This window comes from Plecotus auritus (assembly GCF_963455305.1).
Source record: "Plecotus auritus genome assembly, chromosome: 7".
NCBI classification, from domain to species: Eukaryota; Metazoa; Chordata; class Mammalia; order Chiroptera; family Vespertilionidae; genus Plecotus; species Plecotus auritus.
In genome coordinates, this window is record NC_137774.1 from 108,758,338 (window position 1) to 108,781,604 (window position 23,267).

The following is a 23,267-nucleotide window of genomic DNA, read 5'->3' on the forward strand; positions in this document are numbered from 1 at the left end:
TGGCTATGTAAGCCATTATATAGCTGCATGAATGGTACATGGAAACTTCTGAACTATTTTTGCAATTTCTTGTGTGTTTTAAACTACTTCAAAATATAGTTATTTAAAAAATGGTCATGAAACCAATTTTCATTTTGCTTTGAAATTTATCTTTTTCTTGAATGTCTCAGTTAGAAGTTCTAATTTAAAAATTTCTCACTTAAATGATTTTATGGATACTACTAATTGAAATAGTGATGAAATTGTTCAAACTATTTAAGCAAAAATATTCCTGTTGAGGAGAAGAGCTTTTATTCTCTCTTGAGTTACCGAGGCTAATGACAAACTTCACAGGATAACTGGTCAATCTCAGTTTCTCCTTGCTCTCCTTTAGAACTTTAGATATGAATAAGTGTCTTTTATAATAATCCCATAAACTGACTTTTTTTTGGTTCTTTCATCTACATAGTATATGAATAGACATGTTTGAAATATTAGTAGGACCATAACCAATAATATTTATTGGTATTACTTTGTCAACAGGTTTTTTCTCTCCATAATACATTATATCAGTCTATGAATGTGTTATGTTCTATAATAAATTATATAAAATCAAATAATGACCAATTTTTAAAAATTTGTATTTTAAAAATGCTATAAATTCACTTAGAAATAACATTACAGCCCACTTCAAAAAAATAGTGCTATGGTCTCCAAAATAGGGCTCACATGTCCCAGGGGATGTTCAGGTACATTCATATTAATGGTCCAAATTTGAAAAGTTAAGATGTGACCCAAAGCAATGGTAGTATCAATATACCTCTGCCAATGGTCTTCAGAATTCATTTAGCCAACATTTCTCCACAAGAGTCTTTATAATAAATTAAGAAAATTTTTATTTTATTCATATTTCTAATATGCAGTGGCTATTATTTTGGGGGCATATATCTGTACTTTATACATTTCTATAACTTTCTAGAAAGTATTATGGCCTTGTTAGTGAATCATCAGAGTAATTTTTCAGCCTTTTCATTCAAGAAAACATATAATTTCTGGTTAGAAGCTATCTAGATGCTATCTAGCCCAATTGACTGCCTACCACTTGAATTTGCTTTATAAAAATTTCACAAAGCATTCTTCTAGCTTGGTGTTAAATGCTATGATCTGTAGAGCCTCAGGCTTGCAGAGACAGTGCTTCAAGGGCTACTGTGAGAAGTAGCGGGGAACTGGGAAAAGTGATTGCTGATCTAGCATGGATCCAGTTCTCACTCATTCACTGAACAAGAGCAGCTGAGATAGCATTTGATTCCCTTAATTAGCTCTGTGTCAGATTTAATTTTTAGAAAGTGTTTCATTGCTCAAGGAGGTGACCCCTGAGCTGAGTCTCAAGAATGAGTACGTTAGCAATGCAAAAATATGGAAATGGACACACCATTTAAGAGGCAAAATGTGTCTCCTTAAAGTACAGAGGAGTGAGAGAAAATGGTAGAGTAGAAAAATTCTCATAAAAATAATAAAACTGGCAAACATCATTAGAGTTAACTATTTCAGAACTCTAGATATTAACCAAATGCTTGCAGCAATCTGGGGAGTGTTAATTGAAAAACAACAACACAACAACAACGGCTAAATCTCAGTAAAAAGGAGTGAGATTTGTGGTATTTTAACTTGCCCTATTCTCATCTCCTCTCTCTAGCTCCATGGTAACCTTGAAAACCGACAGCTCCTAATCATGTTGAAAATGGGAAATACAGCAGCCACTGGCAGTTGCAGAATGGAACTGACCTCCTTCAAAGCCTCATTCCCAGAGAATTGCCACACTTTGACTTGTCTGATGGTTCCCTGTAAGACTATACTTGCAAGGCTATCTTTATTTGATAGTAGAGGCCCAGTGCACGGATTCATCCCTTGGCCTGGCCTGTGGGGATCAGGCCGAAACCGGCTCTCCGACATCCCCAAGGGGTCCCGGATTGCGAGAGGGTGCAGGCCAGGCCGAGGTACCCCACAGGTGCATGATTGGGGTCGGGGAGGGACGGGGGGAGGGGGGGGAGGCCTCCAGGGCATGTCTGGCCCGTCTCACCCAGTCCTGATTGGCCGGACCCCAGCAGCAAGCTAATCTACTGGTTGGAGCATCTGCCCCCTAGTAATCAGTGTGTGTTATAGCAACTGGTCGAACGGTAGAATGAATGGTCAGACACTTAGCATATTAGGCTTTTATTACATAGGATGACTCAGAGTGGAGCTAATCTAGTGGGGAAAGCCTTTTCCTCAGGGGTGTTTGTCAAAACAATTAGTGTCAATTGTTTAACTTTGTGGCTGCTAGGGGTGATGGAGAAAGTAGCAATAGGCTAGCCCAGTGGTCAGCAAACTCATTAGTCAACAGAGCCAAATATCAACAGTACAACGACTGAAATTTCTTTTGAGAGCCAAATTTTTTAAACTTCAACTTCTTCTAACGCCACTTCTTCAAAATAGACTCGCCCAGGCCGTGGTATTTTGTGGAAGAGCCACACTCAAGGGGCCAAAGAGCCGCATGTGGCTCGCGAGCCACAGTTTGCCAACCACTGGGCTAGCCAAAGGCTGAAAAGAAAAAGATGGAGAATAAGATGTCCAAAAGGGCTTTGAAAAGCTCTGACATATTCCTAGGAATCTAGATGATCAAATGCGTGCATAGGGTTATATATGCCCACGATGTTTTGCACACATGGTAAGCAAAGACCTGAGAATGCCCTAAGCTCTCATACCTGGATGACCTTGAGGATCTGTGCACATAGAAAGTGAAGGCTAAGTCAGAGTTTTAAACTTTCTGATGGAGTGTTGAAGGCATGACTCAACACACATACAGAGCCCCTTGGCAAAGACTGGGAGACTTACAGGTTCCAGGTTAAGGAGATCTTTGCCCAATTGTTACCTGACCACTAAGCTAACTGAGCAGAAACTTCAGCAGACACACATGACAAAGAACACACAATTTATCATTCAGAAAAGTTGCTAAAACAAACAAATAATGACAGACAGGAACATCAACAAACCCTGGGAAGGGGAAAATCTGATTTCCATAGTTGTCAAAATTTGATATTTAAATGTCCAGTTTGCAACAAAAAATTACAAGATGTGCAAAGAAATGAGAAAGTATGGTGCATAAACATGGTGTGTGGGGGGGGCAATTAATTGGAACTATCCTTGGGGAGGCCCAGATGTTGAAATCACTAGACAAAGACTTTAAATCAGCTATTGATTGATTAGTCACTAGGGAAATGCAAATCAAAACCATTTCCTACCCATTAGGATGGCCATAATAAAAAAGACAGGTAATAGTAAATGTTGGAAAGAATGTGGAGAAATTGGAACCCTTAAGCATTGTTGGTGGTAATGTAAAATAGTACAGATGCTTTCAAAAACAGTATGAAGTTCTTCAAATGTTTAACACAGTATTACTGTATGACCTCAAAATTTCATTTCTAGGCATATACCCAGAGAATTAAAATCATATGTTAAAGCAAAAAAATATGACAGGAATGTTCATAGCATTATTATAAATAGTAGATAAAAAGTTGAAACAACCTAAATGTCCATCAGCTGAGGAATGAATAAACAAAGTGTGGTATATTCGTATAATAAAGTATTATTTAATCATAACAAGGAATGATGTACCAATTCATGATACAACATGGATGATCTTTATGAAGGTTAATTTTATGTGTCAACTTGACTGGATCATGGGCTTCCTAGATCTTTGGCTAACTATTTATTTCTGGATGCATCTGTGAAAGTGTTCCCAGGTGAGAATGGCATTTGAATTGGTAGACTGAGTAAAGCAGAGTGCCCTTCTCAATATGCGTGGGCAACATCTAATCCACAGAGGGCCTGAAAAGAACAAGAAGGTGAAGGAAGGGAGAACTTGCTTTCTTGCCTGACTGCATGAGCTAAAACAATGATCTTCTCCTGCCCTTGGAGTGAGAATTGCACCATTGATTCCCCTGGTTCTCAGGCCTTTGTGCTTAAATTGAACTACACCACTGGTGTTCTTGGGTCTTCAGCTTGCAGATGGCAGATCACAGGACTTAAATGTCTGAAATAGGCTACATGTAGAGAAAGAAAGTAGATTAATGGTTGTCAGGGACGGGGAAGGGGAGCCACAGGGAATAGAGTGTGACTTCTAATGGATATGGAGTTTCTTTTTGGGGTGATGAAATGTTCTGGAATTAGAAAGTGGTGACAATGATCCAATATTATGACTATACTAACAATCACTAAACTGTACACTTTAAAAGGGTAAGTTTTATGACTTGCGAATTATATCTCAATAAAAAATAAAATAAGTTAGATACTATGTATTCTACACTGAAATTATGTTAATATGACAAATTTTGCTTTTTAAATATGACCTTATGAAAAGAAAGAGTAGTGAAGGTAGGAGAAGAAAAATAAATATTAAATGAAGATTTCCTATGTACCAGGCATTGTACTGGGTGCTGAAGACATCTCAGAGGAAGTAACTTATAGTCCATGCCCTTAAGCTGGCTCACTGTAGAAAGTTTTTATTAGAGAGGCAGAGGGAGATTTCTAAAAAGGGTGGCTCATGATACAAATCAAGAAATACTATTAATGAAGCCACTGCTAAGAGAATGAAAGACAAGCCACAACCTGGAAGAAATGCTACAAATTATATATCTGATAAAGAACTTGTATGCAGACTATAGACAGAACTCTAAAAATAAAAAAAATAAAAACACAACACACAACCACACAAATAATCCAATTTAAAAATGGGCAAAGATTTGAACATATATTCCACCAAAAAAGATATACAGATATAAATAAACCATGAAAAGATGCTCAACATCACTAGCCATTAGGGAAATGCAAATTAAAACCATAACGTGATACCACTACAAACCTGTTAGAAATACTCACTGTCCGAAGATATCCACGCCCTAATCCACAGAACCCGAGGATGTTACCTTACATGGCAAAAAAAAAAAAAAAAAAGTGTGTGTGGGAGTAGGGGAGGGTGGTGGCGGTTATCTTTGAAGAGGTGATGAGTTAAGGATCTTGAGATAAGGAGATTATCCAGGTGGACCCTAAATGCTACCATCACAAGTGTTTTTTTGAGAGAGGCAGAGGGAGATTTCGCAGACAGAAGAGGAGGCCATGTAACCACAGAAGCAGAGATTGGAATGATGAGGCCACAAATCAAGGAATGCCGGCCACTACCAGAAGCTGAAGAGGCAAGGAACAGATTCTCCTTAGAGCCTCCAGGAGGAGTGTGGCCTCACTAACACCTTGAGCTCAGCCCAGTGATACCAATTTTGGACTTCCGGCCTCTAGAACTGTGAAAGAATACATTCTGTTGCTTTAAGTCACCAAGTTCATGATAATTTGTTTCAGCAGCCATAGGAACAGATACATTGATCATACCAAATGTGAAGGAATTGAAACTCATATATGCTGAAGGTAGGAATGTAAAATGGTATAATCACCTTGGAAAATAGTGGCAGTTTCTTAAAATTTTAAAATGCATGCTATCATATAATCCAGCCATCCCACTCCTAGGTATTTACTCAAAAGAAATGAAAGCAAAATCCATAAAAAAGAGTGGTATATGAATAGTCATACCATATAGTTCCAAACTGGAAACAACCCCAATGTTTATCAACAGGTGACTACATAAACAAATTGTGGTACATCCATACAATGGAATACTACTCAGAATAAAAAGAGATGGCCCTAACCGGTTTGGCTCAGTGGATAGAGCGTCGGCCTGCAGACTGAAGGGTCCCAGGTTCGATTCCAGTCAAGGGCATGTACCTTGCTTGCGGGCACATCCCCAGTGGGAAGTGTGCAGGAGGCAGCTGATCGACGTTTCTCTCTCAAAAATGTTTCTAACTCTATCCCTCTCCCTTCCTCTCTGTAAAAAAATCAATATAAAGTATATTTAAAAAAAAGAATAAAAAGAGATGAATTATTGATCTATACGATAATGTGAATGAACCTCAAAGTAATTATGCTGAATGAATAGGCCAGATTAAACATATAGACTGTAGAATTCCATGTGCATAGAATTCTAGAAATTGCAAAATAATCTACAGTGACAGAAAGCAGATCAGTGGTTGCCTATGGAGAAAGGTGGGGCTAGGGGATGAGGTGATATGTTTATGATCTTGATTATAGTGACAGTTTCACAGGTAGATATGTCAGACTAAATTTATCAAATTTTATAGTTCTAATATGTGAAGTTCATTTTCTGTCAATTATGTATCAATACAACTGGCAAAAGTAAGTGCAAACTGAGAGTCATATACAGGAATCTGTGGTTGTACAAACAGTGGACATCTCCCTGGAGGTGATGGGCCAGAGGTCTGGGATTTGCTGCTTTATTCAACCCAGTTGTTTGGACACTCTTTTGGGGAATGGAATCTTACTTGAACCAGGGTCAGAAGCCAGGGCTTAGAAAACAGAATCATGCTCTGACATCCTAGGATACTCCTATACCACATAACCACTGGTCCTAAAAAGCAGGCTGCAGGCACCCACTGGTATTTGCAGAGTAATGATCTAGAGAGGCAAACAATGCAGGTAAGTTGGTGCCAAAACTAGAGTGATGTGGCACAAAACTAGGGCCCAAGCAGATGGCTCTGGGGCCACAGAACACAGCAGTAGAGAAGGGTCTAATTTATCTGACAAACCTTATTTTGGTGAGTGTAACCTTCCTCACTTCAGAGGCAAGGAAAATATCTATAAGTAATCAAGGCACTTTCTGGCATTTCCTGAATGGATTCAAATACCCACAAATCATATTGATGTGTTCCAAAAGCATCTACTTAAAGAAGCAAAGAAAGAGTCTATGGGATAATTTTGTGGATTAAATGCCAGAGGCATGTTCTTGAGACACACATTCCATTTTGTTTATGCTTGACTTCTCTTCGTTATTACGAACCATAGATCCTAGTTGAAGTGATTTGCCTAGAGCTCAGATGAAGTACCATGCAGGCCAGCAATGTTCTCTCGCATTATAGGATCTGATACAATTTGGCTGTGGAGGCACATGCTATTTAGCTTCACAAGGTATCGTTTTGATCTGTAAAACTGATTAGCCTCTTCAGCTCCAGGCTATTGTGCACTTAAATTTTTTCTTGACAAAAAAATAAATTAGTACCTTTGCTAAAATGTATGACGGATGCTGTGACTGTATGGACTACAATAAATCAAGCAAGGTACTGGAAAATAAATCACATTAAATATAATTTAGTCTGTCATTTAAATGGCAAACATTAGTGATCTCCTTATAGGTATATTTTGAAAGTTAAGCATAGTAGCCATTGTAAATCTACTGGTCAATTTTAATTTCTCCTGAATGGCTAGTAGTTCTAACTGGTAACCATAAATTGCCTTCTATTATATTACGGATTCTGGCTGTGATGAATGTGGCCACTGCCCTCTGGGTCAGTAAATGTACTCAGGTATTGCCAGCTGCTGTCAGATGTTCTCCTAGTTGAATGTGTTTTATTCTGCTTTTACTGAAGAGAGAGTAAATTTATTAAATCAGACAGATTTCTTGTTTCCATATTTTCCACTTAATCATTAAAATCAGTACTGGTAATTTTCAAATAAAAATTATCATTGTTCTTATTTTTCCACTCTTAACATGTTTCAGTAAGTTAAAGTTCTAATACTTGAATGATATCTTCAAATACAAAGTAAAAAATGGGATTTAAATTGAATTTAATCTTGAGATATCCAGAAAAGCATAAGTCAAGAGCAATGTATTGGCACAGGATTGGTGTTGAAAGAGGGATCTTGATAATTCCCTCTGCTACCTTCTAATTTGCACATCTTACACTGCCAAGAAAAGAAAGGGGGTGAAGAATTGAATAGGATATTGCCTGTATTTTTTGGGCATGTGTGCCTAATTGAATTTTCAATACTTCCTGAGGCAGTTCTTTGTTACATTTAGAGATTTCTCTCCTTTAGCCAAGCTATTAATGAGTGATCTTAGAAAACGCCTCATTGTCCTTCCTTACCTTTCTTGCTCTAGGCCTCAGGCCCTACATTGTTGGAGTCACGGGGATGCAGAGAACTGGCAGCCTTCTCTGGCAGACGGCAGCCTGAACACACCTCCCACAAGCCTATTCTTTATTTTTTCTCTTTCTTTTTCAAAAACTCCAATCAAAGAAACTGAAATTCAAAGCAAAATCAAGGACACCTCGATTGAAACAAGATTGAGATAAAAGCCTCCAATCTAGAGCTGCCTTTTTTTGTTTTGTTTTGTTAGCAGAATCTCTTTTATCATCTGACTAGTGGCCAGAGGGGGGAGGGGGAAGGGTGTCCCTCAGCCCAGCCTGCACCCTCTCCAATCTGGGACCCCTCAGGGGATAACCGGCAGTTGGACATCCCTCTCACAATCCAGAACCGCTGGCTCCTAACCGCTCACCTGCTTGCCTGATTGCCCCTAACTTCTTCTGCCTGTCAGCCTGATTGTCCCTAACTGCTCCCCGGCTGGCTTGATTGCCCGTAACCACCTCTGCCTCAGCCCTGCATCCGGGATCCAGGATTCCCTCCTCCAGCTGACCACAGGCACCCAGGATCCAGGCTTCCCTCCCTCTGGTCAGCCATAGGTGCCCAGGCCGGCTGCAGCCGCAGGGAATGGTGGGCAGGTGGCTTTGCCTGTGCTGCAGCCACAAGTGCTGGAGCCTGGGACCATGGGGTGGGCAGCTTCTCCGTCTCCCGGGCCACAGCCAGCTGCAGGTACTGGTGCCTGGGACTATGGGGTGGGCGACTTCTCCGTCCACCAGGCTGTAGCCAGCCACAGGTGCTGGCGCCTGGACCGCAGGCGGGCGGCTTCTCCATCTTCCCTGGGATGCAGTGTGGGCGACTTCTCCAGCTGGCTGTGGCCTGGGATCATGGGGCAGGCGGCTTCTTCGTCTCCCAGGCCCCACCCAGCCTCAGGCGCTGGGGCCCGGTTTCTCTGTCTCCCCCAGGACATGGGGCAGGCAGACGTGAGCCTTCTGCTGCTGGCTGCGGCCTGGGATCACAGGGCAGGCGGCTTCTTCGTCTCCCGGGCTGCAGCCATCCTCAGGCGCTGGCGCCTGACTTTCCCGACCCCCACAAGCCCGGAGTGGCGGGGGGGGGGGGGGGGCGCGTGGGGCTGCCACAATGGTTTCAGGTTAATTTGCATACTCACTCTGATTGGCTGGTAGTGTAGCGGAGTGACGGTAATTTGCAAGTTTCTCTTTTATTAATGTAGATATGTTAGATCACTCAGTCATTGCAGGTTTGTATTGGAGAATATCCTGCCTACTGGATGTAAAAAAACAAAGAAAGAAAAAAAGGTGGAGAAATCGATTGGTCAGTCTTAGGAGACCAAAAATAAACCCTGAACTAGGCCACCACTATTTCATAGGGTCATGTCTATTCTTTCTGAGTTATTTAATGACCAGGCTTTGGTGTTAGGCTCTGGAAGCCCCACCTGAATGGGCAGGGTTTCCCCAGCTGGGAGCTGTCTCCTTTGGTGGACTTGGGGTCTGGGCCCCCTCACTGCCACTACAGATGCTGGTCTCCAATGGTCCCCTGTGAGACCCTGACACTGCTGTCTGCTGCCTACCTACAGCAAGGATGTCAGAAATGAGTCATGAAAACATCTAACCTGTGGTGAATCGAACAGTCATTAATTGACCTACCACTGTGGTGACCATTTTTCTGACTGGAAGTCAAGTGGTACCAGACCTGCTCTCTTCATCTCCAAGCTCTAAGAGTTACATTAAATGTCCTGCATATGACCCTATCTATCCTCCAAAGGAAGTCTGTATTTTAGATAGTGACCCCAAATCACTATCAGGAACAAAGCACTAGTATTTAGGAAACAGAACGAATTCTCAAACACAAAAGTGAAAAAGCAAATGGACCATTTAGAATATCAGCAAAGACATGAAAAGAATTTCCATCAAATGATATACAAGTGACAAGAAAGCATATGAAAAAATTTACAACATCATTAGCCATCAGAGAAATACAAGTTAAAACTACAATGAGATAATACTATATACCTACTAGAATGGCTAACATGAAACATAGTGACAACACCAAATGCTGGTGAGGATGAGGAAAAATATCACTCAGATACTATTGATGAGAATGTAAGTACAGCTACTCTGAAAAACAATTAGACACTTTCTCAAAAAAACTAAATGTGCAGCAATCATACAGCTAAATAATCAAACTTCTGGATATTTATCCCAAAGAAATGAAAAACGTTCACCAAAAAATACTTGTGCATGAATGTTTATAGCAACTTTATACATAATAACCCCAAACTGGATATAACCCAAATGTCCTTCAACAGGTGACTAGTTAAACAAACTGTGATAATCCATACCATGGAATACTACTCAGCAATAAAACAAAGAAACCATTAGTACACACAAGAACTTGGATGAATCTCCAGAGAATGACGCTTAGTGAAAAAAGCCAATCCCAAGTTGTTGCATATTATATGATTCCATTGAAATGACACACTGATAGAAGTGGATTACAGATTATTGGTTGCCAGAGATTTAGGAGGCAGTGGTATCAGGAGGAAAATGTGTATATCTATAAAAGGCAACCTGAGGAATTCTTGTGTTCACAGAAATGATGGAAATGTTTTGTATCTTGACTGTATCAATATCAATGTCCTGGTTGTGATATTGTTCTATATATAGTTTTGTACGATATTACCATTGGGAGAAAACTGGTTAAAGGGTATTTCTAATAAATACATACAAATCTACAGTTATCTATCTATCTATCTATCTATCTATCTATCTATCTATCTATCTATCATCTATCTATCTCTAATATGCAAATAGACCGAACGGCAGAACAACCAAACAACTGAACAACTGGTCACTATGATATGCACTGACCACCGGGGGGTGTGCACAGAACATGGCGGGTGCTGGCCACAGTGGGATGGTAGAGCAGGTGAGCAGGGGCACCAGTCACTGTCATCGGGGCGAGCCTCATGGTTACTAAAAATTCTTTGCTCCTGCGCGCCGCGGTCCCACCCAGTGCTCTCACATGCTGCTGGCACTGGCCCTGCTCACACCGGCTGTCAGCACCCTGCGCCAGCCCCGATCACTCAGCGCTGTTAGTGGATGCGAGCATCGGCTGTTGGCCCCGATCGCCCCTCAGGGCTTCTCCACCTCCCCCTGCTCCTGAGGGGCGATCGGGGCAGCAGTTGCCGCTTGCACCCGCTGATGGCGCTGGCCCCACTCGCACCCATGGCTGGTGCCAGCCCCAATTGCTCTATTTAGGGAAACCAGTTTTTTTTCTTGTTTATTGTTATTTTTTACTAGGGGCCCAGTGCACGAAATTTGTGCAAGGTGCGCAGCCCCGGCTGCCTCGCGGCCCTATGGCACTGCCCCCACCCACTTGGTTGTTCCGGAAGGTCATTCTGCTGTCTGGTCTAATTAGCATATTACCTCTTTATTATATAGGACTAGAGGCCCGATGCATGAAGATTTGTGCAAGAATGGGCCTTCCTTCCCCTGGCTGCCGGCACTGCCTTCACTCTGGCCGGAGCTGCCTTTACGCCTTTGCTCTGGCCTAGAGCCACCTTTTCGCCTTTCCATGCTGCCCAGAGGCCCGGAGTGGCTGGGGTGGTGCAGAACGCCCCCCACTGCTTGGCACCTGTGTATGCAAATTAGCCCACCATCTTTGTTGGGTTAATTTGCATACTCACTCCTGATTGGCTGGTGGGTGTCGCAAAGGTATGGTCAATTTGCATCTTTCTCTTTTATTAGTGTAGATTTCTTGTTGCTTAACTTTTAGACTTCTGAGTATGTCTATATTAAATTTCAGTATTTGTCTCAATACTGATAAAAGTAAAAATACTAATGAATCCTAAATATGTAATGGCTAATGACAATAAACCCAACAGAAGTTCACCTATGTTGTGGCTAGCTATATAGATGGCTAAATTAAGATATATTAGATGAATATATATAGATTAGATATTGGATATTAATTGGCCCCTCATTAAATGTTCCATATTATATAGCATTAATGAAGATGAGTAAGACATTATTTTTTTCTTTGAAGAGCTCACAGGCCAGCAGACAGACACATAAAAACAATTACAACACTGCCATAAAAGCTCTAACAGGGGTGTGTTCATAGTGTTATGGAAACACAGAAGGGAGGAACTAACTCAGCCTGTATGTAGAGGCTAGTTTCCAAGTGTCATAGAATCCTGCAGTTTTCAAGAGATCTAAGTTTGTTTCCTAGCTTCAAAATAGTCTTTTGACTTAACAGTGAGAAATTATAGGACACTACATAGTTTCGAAATTTAAGATCTGAGGCTCCCAAAACATGTGCTATGGCTGACCCTGCTTGAAATCCAAGTATTTCCAAATACTTCCCTGAGAAACTGTGCTCCAGACTTTCGAGCCAGACTCTGAGTTCAAATCCCAGATCTGCTGCTTATTAGTTGTTTGACCATGACCAAATCACTTAACCTCCCTGGACTTTACTCTCCCCAGCTGTAAAGTAGAAGTCATAGATATGCCTATCTCTCACTCATTTCTGAAACCACCCATGAATTTAAATGGTATATAATTCAACTCATTCATTGCATTCTTTTTTTTTTTTAATATATTTTATTGATTTTTTACAGAGAGGAAGGGAGAGGGATAGAGAGTTAGAAACATCGATGAGAGAGAAACATCGATCTGCTGCCTCCTGCACACTCCCCACTGGGCATGTGCCCGCAACCAAGGTACATGCCCCTGACCGGAATCGAACCTGGGACCCTTGAGTCCGCAGGCCGACGCTCTATCAACTGAGCAAAACCGGTCAGAGCTGCATTCTTTTTTAAAAATGTATTTTAATTGTTGATAGTATTACAGATATCTCCCATTTATCCTTTCCTTTTGGCCCCACCTCCTCCAAGCCCCTACCCACCCCTCTAGGTCTTCACTATCCTATTGCCCATGTCCATGAGCTATGCATATCCTATATTATAAAAGGCTAATATGCAAATCGACCAAATGGTGGAATGACACACACTGACCAGCGGGGGGCAGACACTCAATGCAGGAGCTGCCCCCTGGTGGTCAGTGCACTCCCACAGGGGAGCGCTGCTCAGCCAGAAGCCGGCTCATGGCTGGCAAGTGCAGCAGCAGTAGCGGGAACCTCTCCTACCTCCATAGCAGTGCTAAGGATGTCTGACTGCTGGCTTAGGCCCGGTCCCCCTGGGGAGCGAGCCTAAGCCATCAGCTGGACATCCCCTGAAGGCTCCCGGACTGTGAGAGGGTGCAGGCCAGGCTGAGGAACACTCTCCCCCAACCCAGTGCATGAATTTCTTTTGTGCACCGGGCCTCTAGTAAGTATATAAGTTCTCTGGTTCATGTCTTCTCATCCCCTCAACCCCACATTGAGGTATGTCAGTCTGTTCCATGCCTCCATAGTTCAGGTCTTATTTTGGTGGTCAATTCATTTTGTTCCGTAGTTTCCACAAATAAGTGAGATCATGTGATATTTGTCTTTCTCAGTTTGGCTTATTTCACTTAGCATAATATTTTCCAGGTCCATTCATACTGTCCCAAAGGATAAGACATTCCTCTTTTTTTATAGCTGCATAGTATTCCATAGAGTAAATGTCCCACAGCTTTTTTATCCATTCATCTACTTGGGCTGTTTCCAAATCTTAGCTATTGTAAATGATGCTGCTATGAACATAGGGGTGCATATATTGTTTCTGATTGGTGTTTTGGGGTTTTAGGATATATTCCCATAAGTGGGATTGCTGGGTCAAACGGAAGTTCCATTTTTAATTTTTTGAGGACACTCCATACTGTTTTCTATACTGGCTGCACCAATCTGCATTCCCACCAGCAGTGAACTAGTGTTCCCTTTTCTCCACATCCTTGCCAGCACTTGTTTGTTGACTTTTTGATGCTAACCATTCTGACAGGTGTGAGGTGATATTTCATTGTGATTTTTATTTGCATTTCTCTGATGATTAGTGACTTTGAGCATTTTTTCATATGTCTCTTGGCCATTTGTATGTCCTCTTTGGAGAAATGTCTATTCAGGTTTTCTTCCCATTTTTTAATTGGATAGTTTGTCTTCCTTTTGTTGAGTTCTATGAGTACTTTATATATTTTGGATATTAACCCTGGTTAGATGTATCATTGGCAAATATGTTCTCCCATACAGTGGGTTCCCTTTTCATTTTGATGGTGGTTTCTTTTGCTGTGCAGAAACTTTTTATTTTGATGTAATCCCATTTGTTTAATTTCTCTTTAGGTTCCTTTGCCCCTAGGAGATGTATCTGTAAACATATTGCCATGTGAGATGTTTATCAACATTTCTCTCCCTTCAGCTTACTGTTAAGGGAAGAAGGACAGAGAGAAAAGGAACTACTGGCTGCCCTATCTTTATCCTTCCTGTTTTACTGTTACGCATAATACCCCTCACTCTTTAATAAGTAAATTTCCCCCTACTGGCTCAGCTCAATTCCAATGGATTGCCCTAAAACCCAAATGGAAAGCCAGTTACAAGTATTTTTGGCTTTCTGTTCAATCATTCCAAGATCTGAGATGCTTTTCTTAAATAGACTATTCGAATGCTCAGGTCAGTTTCTTTTCTGCAATGACTCATACTGGGATTCAGGCAGGCCCAGGCTTGTTTGCTGACCTGGTAGGGCAGGCCTGCCAGAGGCTTTGCTTGTCTTTGTTGGTTGAAAAGGAGAGGCAGGGTGCCCAGGTCCCAGAGGGAAGGAGACGTGGGGAAACATGGTAGAGTCTCAGTGATGTTTCCTCGGCCAGCTTTAGAGACTTGGGATGTGTCTATGGAGAGAGTGACTGCAGGCGGACCCTGAAGGAGCTGTTAAGGATCTCTGTAACACTGTGGGACGGGAGGATGTAGACAATGCTGCTTCTGTTCCCAAGTGAGGAGGTTAGGGACAGACCACAGCAGGTTTTCAGAACACAAGGACTCAGAAGAGGACAGCACGGCTGTTGTATTTGCAGTTGTAGGGGGTCAGGAGGCAGCACCTTTGTCCAGGACATCAGTGGAACCTCAGTGGGCTTCTGAGTGGACCTCACCAACAGTGGCAGTGGACAGCAACAAGCCAGTTCCTGGTAAGCTCTGCAAGGGGAGTTACAACATGTATCTTCTATGTGCCTTAACCAGCTCCAAGTCCAGGTTTGCTGGGTGATATCCATCCCCTTCCAAATGCAGTTCTTCAGATTTCACCACATCATACAATCTATCTACACTAATAAAAGAGAAAGATACTAATTGACCGTACTTCTGCTACGCCCATAGCCAATCAGGAGTGATAATGCAAATAAACCCAACAAAGATGGTGGGTAAATTTGCATATGCAGGCGGGGCAGGCAGCGCCTGATGTCACCTGCGGGGTCCAGGCCGTGATCGGGGACCGGGCAGGTGGCATGGACAGCGCCTGACGTCGCCCGTGGGGTCCAGGTGGCAATTGGGACCAGGCAGGCCAGGCAAGCAGCGCCTGACGCCCCCCAAGGAGTCCAGGCGGCAATGGGGCCGAGCAGGCCTGGCGGGCAGCGCCTGACGCCGCCTGTGGGATCCAGGTCGTGACTGGGGACCCGGGCAGGCAGCACGGACAGCGCCTGATGTCCCTCATGGGGTCCAGGCCGCGATCGGGGACCCGGGCAGGCGGCATGGACAGCGCCTGACACCCTCCGCAGGGTCCAGGCGGCGATTGGGATAGGCAGTTGCCCACGGGGTCCAGGCAGCAATTGGGTACCCAGGCAGGCAGCATGGACAGTGCCTGACGTCGTCCGCGGGGTCCAGGTGGTGTTCGGGACCGGGCAGGCCTGGCAGGCAGCGCCTGACGCTGCCCATGGGGAGCAGGTCATGATTGGGGACCCGGGCAGGTGGCATAGGCAGTGCCTGACATTGCCCACGGGGTCTGGGCGGCAATCGGGGACCCGGGCAGGCGGGGGTGGCCAGGGTCTCCGGGATCACTGTCAGCCCCCGGGCCGCCTGCGGACACTGCTGGAGCAGGCCCGGGTTGAACATTTTAATGAAAATGGGATGCCTGTGCTCCACCCCACCGCACCCAGTCTCTGGTGAGGAGAGGGAAGTGGGCAGTTAGGAGGCACCGGGGCTCGGAAGGGGCTGGGAGCAACCTGCAGGCCTGCTACCAGGAAGAGATGCTGAACCATGAGGATGCAGAGGGCTGGCTGATGGAGGCGCACAAAGGTGCAGATGAGGTGGCTCTTGCGGGCCCTGAGCTGGAAAAGTGCATCGACAGCCTGATGGATGAAATCGTCTTTCTGAAGAAGGTGCACGAAGAGGAGATCACCGGGCTGCAGGTGCAGATCCAGTACGCTCAGATCTCCATGGAGATGGACGTGTTCTCCAAGTCCGACCTCTCTGCCATGCTCAAGGACATCCGCGCCCAGTATGAGAAGCTGGCTGCGAGAACATGCAGAATGCAGAAGAATGGTACAAGAGCTGCTTCACCGTGCTGACCGAGAGCGCTGCCAAGAACACCTACGCGGTACCCGCCGCCAAGGACGAGGTGTCCGAGAGCCGCCGCCTGCTCAAGGCCAAGACCCTGGAGATGGAAGCAAGCCAGGGCATGAATGAAGTGCTGGGAAAGCAGCTGCAAGAGCTGGAGGATAAGCAGAACGCAGACGTTAGTGCTATGCAGGACACAATCAACAAATTAGAAAATGAGTTGAGAACTACAAAGAGTGAAATGGCACTATATTTAAAAGAATACCAGGACCTCCTCAATGTGAAGATGGCTTTGGACATTGACATTGCAGCTTACAGGAAACTCTTGGAAGGTGAGGAGACCCCGCTCAGTTTCACCAGCGTGGGAAGCATAGCCAGCGGCTACTCCCAGAGTTCCCAGGTCTTTGGTCCATCTGCCTACGGTGGTTTACAGACCAGCTCCAACTTGATGTCTGCTCGCTCCTTCCCTTCTTAATACACCAGCCACGTCCAGGAGGAGCAGATCGAGGTGGAGGAGACCACTGAGGCTGCAAAAGCCGAGGAAGCTAAGGATGAACCGCCCTCTGAAGGAGAATCTGAAGAGGAGGAGAAGGAGAAGGAAGTGGCTGAGGAAGAGGAAGGAGAGGAAGAGGAAGAAGGTGCCAAGGATGAATTTGAGGATGCAAAGGAGGAAGAAGGAGATGAAGGTGAAGGAGAAGATGCCCAAGAAGCTGAGGACGAGAAGAAAGATGAAGGTGCTGGGGAGGAGCAAGCAACCAAGAAGGAAGATTGAGCCCCCCTTTCCTTAATTAATCCTCCTGAAACCACGTCAACCCTGTCACCAACCAAGCAGTTGAGTTCCCGATACTATATGAATTAAGAAGTCAATATATATAACATTCTGAGGTGACTCAGGTTGGATATTAAATGTTGTGCTATGACTTTTCTCCTTATGCAGAGTATCTGTTTCCTTGCAGAGTGGCTTCCTGGCTTGCTGCCAGCCTGTGTGCATGGTCCACGCTTATGAGTTCAGGATCTATGACAATGTGAATAATTCAGATGTTTACAATAAAAACACATGAATACATGAATTCACTAATGTTAATGTTAAACTTCATGGAAAAAAATAGTCCTTGGAATCTTTGGTGGTTAGAAATTAAAGACCTCAAATCATGTGCAATAAACAGTAAATAAAGTTACACTGAATGACAAAAAAAAAAATACATTAGGGGCCAGGAAACGTTCAAAGAACTGGGGAACCATTCCCAAATCAGGAAGGGAAGTCACAGGATGTATATTATTGCTATGAATACAGTATTTCCTACTACTTACACAATATACAATATAATGTATTAGATGCCTTCTTATCGCATGAAGTATGTATTCTCATAGAGTAATACTGGTAGATATGTTATAGTTATGGCAGTATGTCATATCCTATCTATATTAATAAAAGGGTAATATGCTAATTAGACCATGAGACCTTCCAGATGTCCTTCCGGACAAAGCCATGGTGGTGGGGCCAAGGCAGAGGCAGTTAAGGGTGATCAGGCCAGGAGGGGAGAGCAGTTGGGGGTGATTAGGCTGGCGGAGAGGGTGCAGTTGGGGGCAAGCAGGCCGGCAGGCAGAGTAGTTAGGGAAGATCAAGCAGGCAGGCAGGTGAGCGGTTAGTAGCCAGCAGTCCCAGATTGTGAGGGGGTTGTCCAACTGCCGGTTTAGGCCCGATCCCACAGGGGTCCCAGATTGGAGAGGATGTAGGCCAGGCTGAGGGACACACACCCCTGTGCATGAATTTCGTGCACCCGGCCACTAGTATATGTATAAAAAGGCTAAGTGACCGTCCTTCCACCTGGTACCTATGATGTGCACTGACCACCAGGGAGCAGACCCTCAACTCAGGAGCTGCTGTGCTGCGGTGACTTGGCAGCGGCGGTTCTCAGGTGATGCATTTTGGAACCAGAGAGGAGGGAGCCCGATTCCTCACCAGGCTGCGCGATTCCACCTTTGGCCATGGGTTATGTTGTTGCTGGGGCACTGTTGGACTGAATCTGGTTTACTGCACACTTGCATTTGTGTTCCACACCCTGTATGACAGCAGCTTTGCAGAGTGCCCTCTTGCACCCCAGGACCCCTCAGGAGATGTTGGAGAGCCGGTTTCAGCCCAATCTCCGCAGGCCAGGCCAATGGACCTCACCTGCAAGAGGGACCCCACTCATTCTGCAAACGCCCTTTGAGCCATGGTGCCACCCCAGGAATTCTAATTAATTTCTTTTCAATGTGCAAGAATCCGTGCACTGGGCCACTAATGTTCATAAAATAGTGGAGAGAGCACAGAATAACTTCAGTAACCACTCCCATTTGGGAAAGGGAAGGATACAGTAGTCCTTGGATGAAAGCATATATTCTCTCCTGCAGGGCAGGAAGAGCAAAGACTCCATGAGTCCTTGGTCTACCTGTCAGCTGCCGCAGCTTCTGAACTTGGTGGTAGTGGCGGGGGGAGGGGGAGGGGGAATTTCCTTTACTCATTGATTTCCACGATCACTGGTTCTGCTTTCTGAAGATCTCCCTTGTGAGGGAATTGTAAACAAAGTAGACAATGTCCCTTCGCCACGATGGTCTGTGGATGGTGGTGGGAAAAACTGGAGAGATGAAGATTTTCATTTTTATCATACAGGACTTGTTAATACTGTGCCTAAAAATAAAACTTTTTAAGTCTCTGAAAGGACCTGTAAATCTCTGCGAGCTGCTTAAACTATCATCCAGAGCGAGAAGGGAACTCTGACAGGACATAATGGAAGATCAACGTGGGAGAAAACACTTCCTGCCTGCACCCTCCCTGGAGTGCAGAACCTTCAGCAAACCTGTGACACCTGGGATACTGGGGAGAAACTGGAGGAGAACTATTAACACATATGCACTTCAAGTGTCTCACTAGGGAATGTTGGAATTGATGTTTGCAATGTTGTATTTCACTATTAAAATGACAGCATTAACACTGACCAGTGTTTCTCAGTGGTTCCAGTGTCATCCGTGCACTGAAAGGTCACAGGTTTGATTCCTGGTCAGGGCATATAACCAGGTTGGGGGTTTGATCCCCCATCAGGGTGTGTAAGGGAGGCAAACAATAGATGTTTCTGTCTCACATGGATGTTTCTCTCTCCCTCCCACTTCCTATCTCTGGAATCAATGAAAAAAAAAAAAAAAGACAGCAATAGACTGGAGGCATCAAATGTGGATCTTTTTCATAGTTTCAGTCAATGACAACCAAAATTATTTTACCACCTAAGTAATTCATTCCTTTGGGGGGAAAAAATCTAAGAAATTGTTTTTAATACTTAACTATCAACTATTTTCCATGTTATTTCATATTCTTTTGAGTACAGTTTTAAATGACTTTATAACTACACCCTATAAAAAGATATTTAGATTATAATCACTTTCTCTTATAAATAACAAAGCATGTAGCTAGAACTTTTTAAAGCTTACTTCCTTTGGTTATATTCCAAGAACCAGTTAAACTCCTTTAAGACTCATAATTATTTTATTTAGAATTTGTGATAATTTAAGGTATAATTAGTTCTTATTAATTATGATTGAAAGTAATTGTTTGCTCTGTGAATTTCAGGGCCTTTCTGGTTAGAAAAGGCAATTTAGTCTAAAGCTGATGACATATTTTTCATCAAGAGCTCATAAATTAACAATTTATTCTATGAGTCTTCAACTTCTGATTTTAACAATAAATTATTTTGTGCTAAATGACTTATGTTTACTGGTCAAACAATACTAGCTTATTTGTTCCTTATTTTTATATTATATGTGCTATATTAACGACAAATTGCCTTTACAAGTATTTTGCAATAAGGAAACCTCACTTGTTAGTATAGCCATTTTCTTATTGTTGGCAGTTTGTGAGATTTTATTCTAACATGCTTATAGTTCAAGAATCAGAGTTGTGTTAAGAATTTGCAATAATTTTAATTCATTGGCTAGATAGTTCTGTTGAAATAAAGTAGCATCCTATCTAATAAAAGAGTAATATGCAAATTGACCATCACTCCAACACACAAGATGGCTGCCCCATGTGGTCAAAGATGGTTGCCCCCATGTGGACACAAGATGGCCACCACAAGATGACCAGCAGGGGATGCCAGTTTGGAGGGACCAGGCCTGCAGGAGAGGGAAGTTGGGGGTGACTAGGCCTGCAGGGGAGAGAAGTTGGGGGGGACCAGGCCTGCAAGGGAGGACAATTGGGGGCAATCAAGCCTGCAGGGGAGGGCAGTTGGGGGGACCAGGCTGTCAGGGGAGGGCAGTTAGGGGTGACCAGGCTGGCCGGGGAGGGCGGTTAGGGGTGACAAGGCTGTCAGGCGAGGGCAGTTAGGGGTGACCAGGTCAGCAGCGGAGGGCAATTAGGGGCTGGCAGGCAGAAGCAGTTAGGGGCAATCAGGAAGGCAGGCAAGCGAGCAGTTGGGAGCCAGCAGTCCTGAATTGTGAGAGGGATGTCCCAGATTGGAGCGGGTGCAGGCTGGGCTGAGGGACACACACCCCCGTGCACGAATTTCATGCACCGGGCCTCTAGTATACTATAAAAGAGAAAGTTTGAGTGGTAAAGTTAACACATTTAAATTCTCTCAGAGAAACCAAGATGGCGGCATAGGTAAACACCTAAACTGCTGCCTCGCACAATTTCAACACTACAACTAAAAGACAAAACAAACATCACCCAGAACCACAGGAAGGCTGGCTGAGTGAAAATCCTACAAGTGGAAGGAAAAAGAAAAGCACACTGAGACTCACAGGAGCTGCGGAAGGCAGAGGTACGGAGGCGTGTGTGTGTGTGGAGTGGGCTGGCAACTGAGTATGAGGCTGGCTTTCTCAATCAGGAGGGAGACAAAAGCTCCCAACTGCTCTGAACTCCAGTTCCAGGCGAGACTCTGGGGACCCAGACTCATACGGGAAGAAACTGGACTGTCTGGCAGCGGACGAAACTCGAGAGCAGCTTTCTCTCAGAGGTGCTTGCAGTGATTACCAAGGGACACTGAGACCCAGAGGCCTCTTAGGGCAGGGCTGATGGGAAGCCATTGCGGTTTGCTCCGCCCTGAGACTCTGCGCCATCCAAGCTGAGTGCAGAGGCTTTTGCATATGAATGGCCTGGTCCTTTGAATTCTAAACTTACCTAACAAACTGCAGCTGAGTCAGTGAGACCCAGAACATCCAAAAGAAGGCCCAAGGCCACGCAACAGCTTGCATTGCTTCACAGCTGGGCTTCATCTGGGCACCTCCAAAACCCAAACAAAGAAGAGGAATCTGCAGATCTCTCCATAGCTCCTGCTGGGTGGCCTCAGGCAGAGGCTAAATTAGTACCTCCTTGGAGGTCAAAGAACCAGTGTACCCAGGGGTCGGAGTGGGACCATCCAGATTACAACTCCTCAGATCCATAAGGGACACACTCAGGGGGCAGACTCAGAGAGCACCAAAGCCCCACTGAAGCAAGTCTTGTCTCACTAGGGTGTCTCCAGCACAGAAGTTCTCCCAGCGTAGACACAGCTGATCCTCACAGCCAATTGACCTGGAGGTCAGTTCCTCCCAGTGCTACCAACAGCAATCAAGGCTTAACTACATCAAGACTGTGCACACAGTCCACAAAGGGGTGCACCAAGAGTGTCCACCTCAGGTAACTAGGGAGGCTGAGCCACTGGGCCCTATAGGACATCTAGCACACAAAGCCACTCTATCAACTCAGGGAAGCAGCCAAAATGCGGAGACAAAGAAACAGGTCACACATGACAGAAATGGAGGAACGCAAATGACTGGATATAGAGTTCAAAACCACGGTTATAAGGTTTTTCAAGAATTTTCTAGAAAAGGCCAATAAATTTAGTGAGACCCTCAAGGATATGAAAAAGGATGAACTAGAAATTAAGCATACACTGACTGAAATAAAAAATAATATACAGAGATCCAACAGCAGACTAGAGGATCGCAAGAATCAAGTCAAAGATTTGAAATACAAAGAAGCAAAAAACACCCAACCAGAAAAGCAAAAAGAAAAACGAATCCAAAAATATGAAGATAGTGTAAGGAGCCTCTGGGACAACCTCAAGCGTACCAACATTCGAATTATGGGGGTGCCAGAAGAAGAGAGAGAGCAAGATACTGAAAACCTATTTGAAGAAATAATGACTGAAAACTTCCCCCACCTGGTGAAAGAAATAGACTTACAAGTCCAGGAAGCGCACAGAACCCCAAACAAAAGGAATCCAAAGAGGACCACACCAAGACACATCATAATTAAAATGCCAAGAGCAAAAGACAAAGAGAGAATATTAAAAGCAGCAAGAGAAAAACAGTTAGTTACCTACAAGGGAGCACCCATACGACTGTCAGCTGATTTTTCAACAGAAACTATGCAGGCCAGATGGGAGTGACAAGAAATATTCAACGTGATGAATAGCAAGAACCTACAACCAAGATTACTCTACCCAGCAAAGTTATCATCAGAATGGAAGGTCCGATAAAGAGCTTCACAGACAAGAAAAAGCTAAAGGAGTTCATCACCACCAAACCAGTATTATATGAAATGCTGAAAGGTATTCTTTAAGAAGAGGAAGAAGAAGAAAAAGGTAAAGATAAAAATTATGAACAACAAATACATGTCTATCAACAAGTGAACCTAAAAATCAAGTGAATAAAAAATCTGATGAACAGAATAAACTGGTGACGATAACAGAATCAGGGGCATAGAAAGGGAGTGGACTGACAATTCTCGGGAAAGGGGTGTGGGGGGTTCATGAAGAGACTGGACAAAAATCGTACACCTATGG

General features: G+C 44.0%; 1 long non-coding RNA gene and 1 pseudogene across 2 annotated transcripts in view; one reads left to right on the forward strand and one right to left on the reverse strand.

Annotated features, from left to right (window-relative positions):
• Positions 1-9,276, reverse strand: part of LOC308253123 — a 31,162-nt gene extending 21,886 nt beyond the window's left edge. The window contains exon 1 of the long non-coding RNA XR_013961102.1: positions 9,164-9,276. This is a non-coding gene — a long non-coding RNA (uncharacterized lncRNA). The remainder of the gene's footprint in view (positions 1-9,163) is intronic.
• Positions 9,277-13,119: 3,843 nt separating this feature from the next.
• Positions 13,120-17,239, forward strand: LOC308252739 (neurofilament light polypeptide-like; annotated as a pseudogene). The gene is made up of 2 exons: positions 13,120-13,182; positions 16,068-17,239. The product of its transcript is annotated as a neurofilament light polypeptide-like (transcript).
• The last annotated feature ends 6,028 nt before the right edge of the window (positions 17,240-23,267 follow it).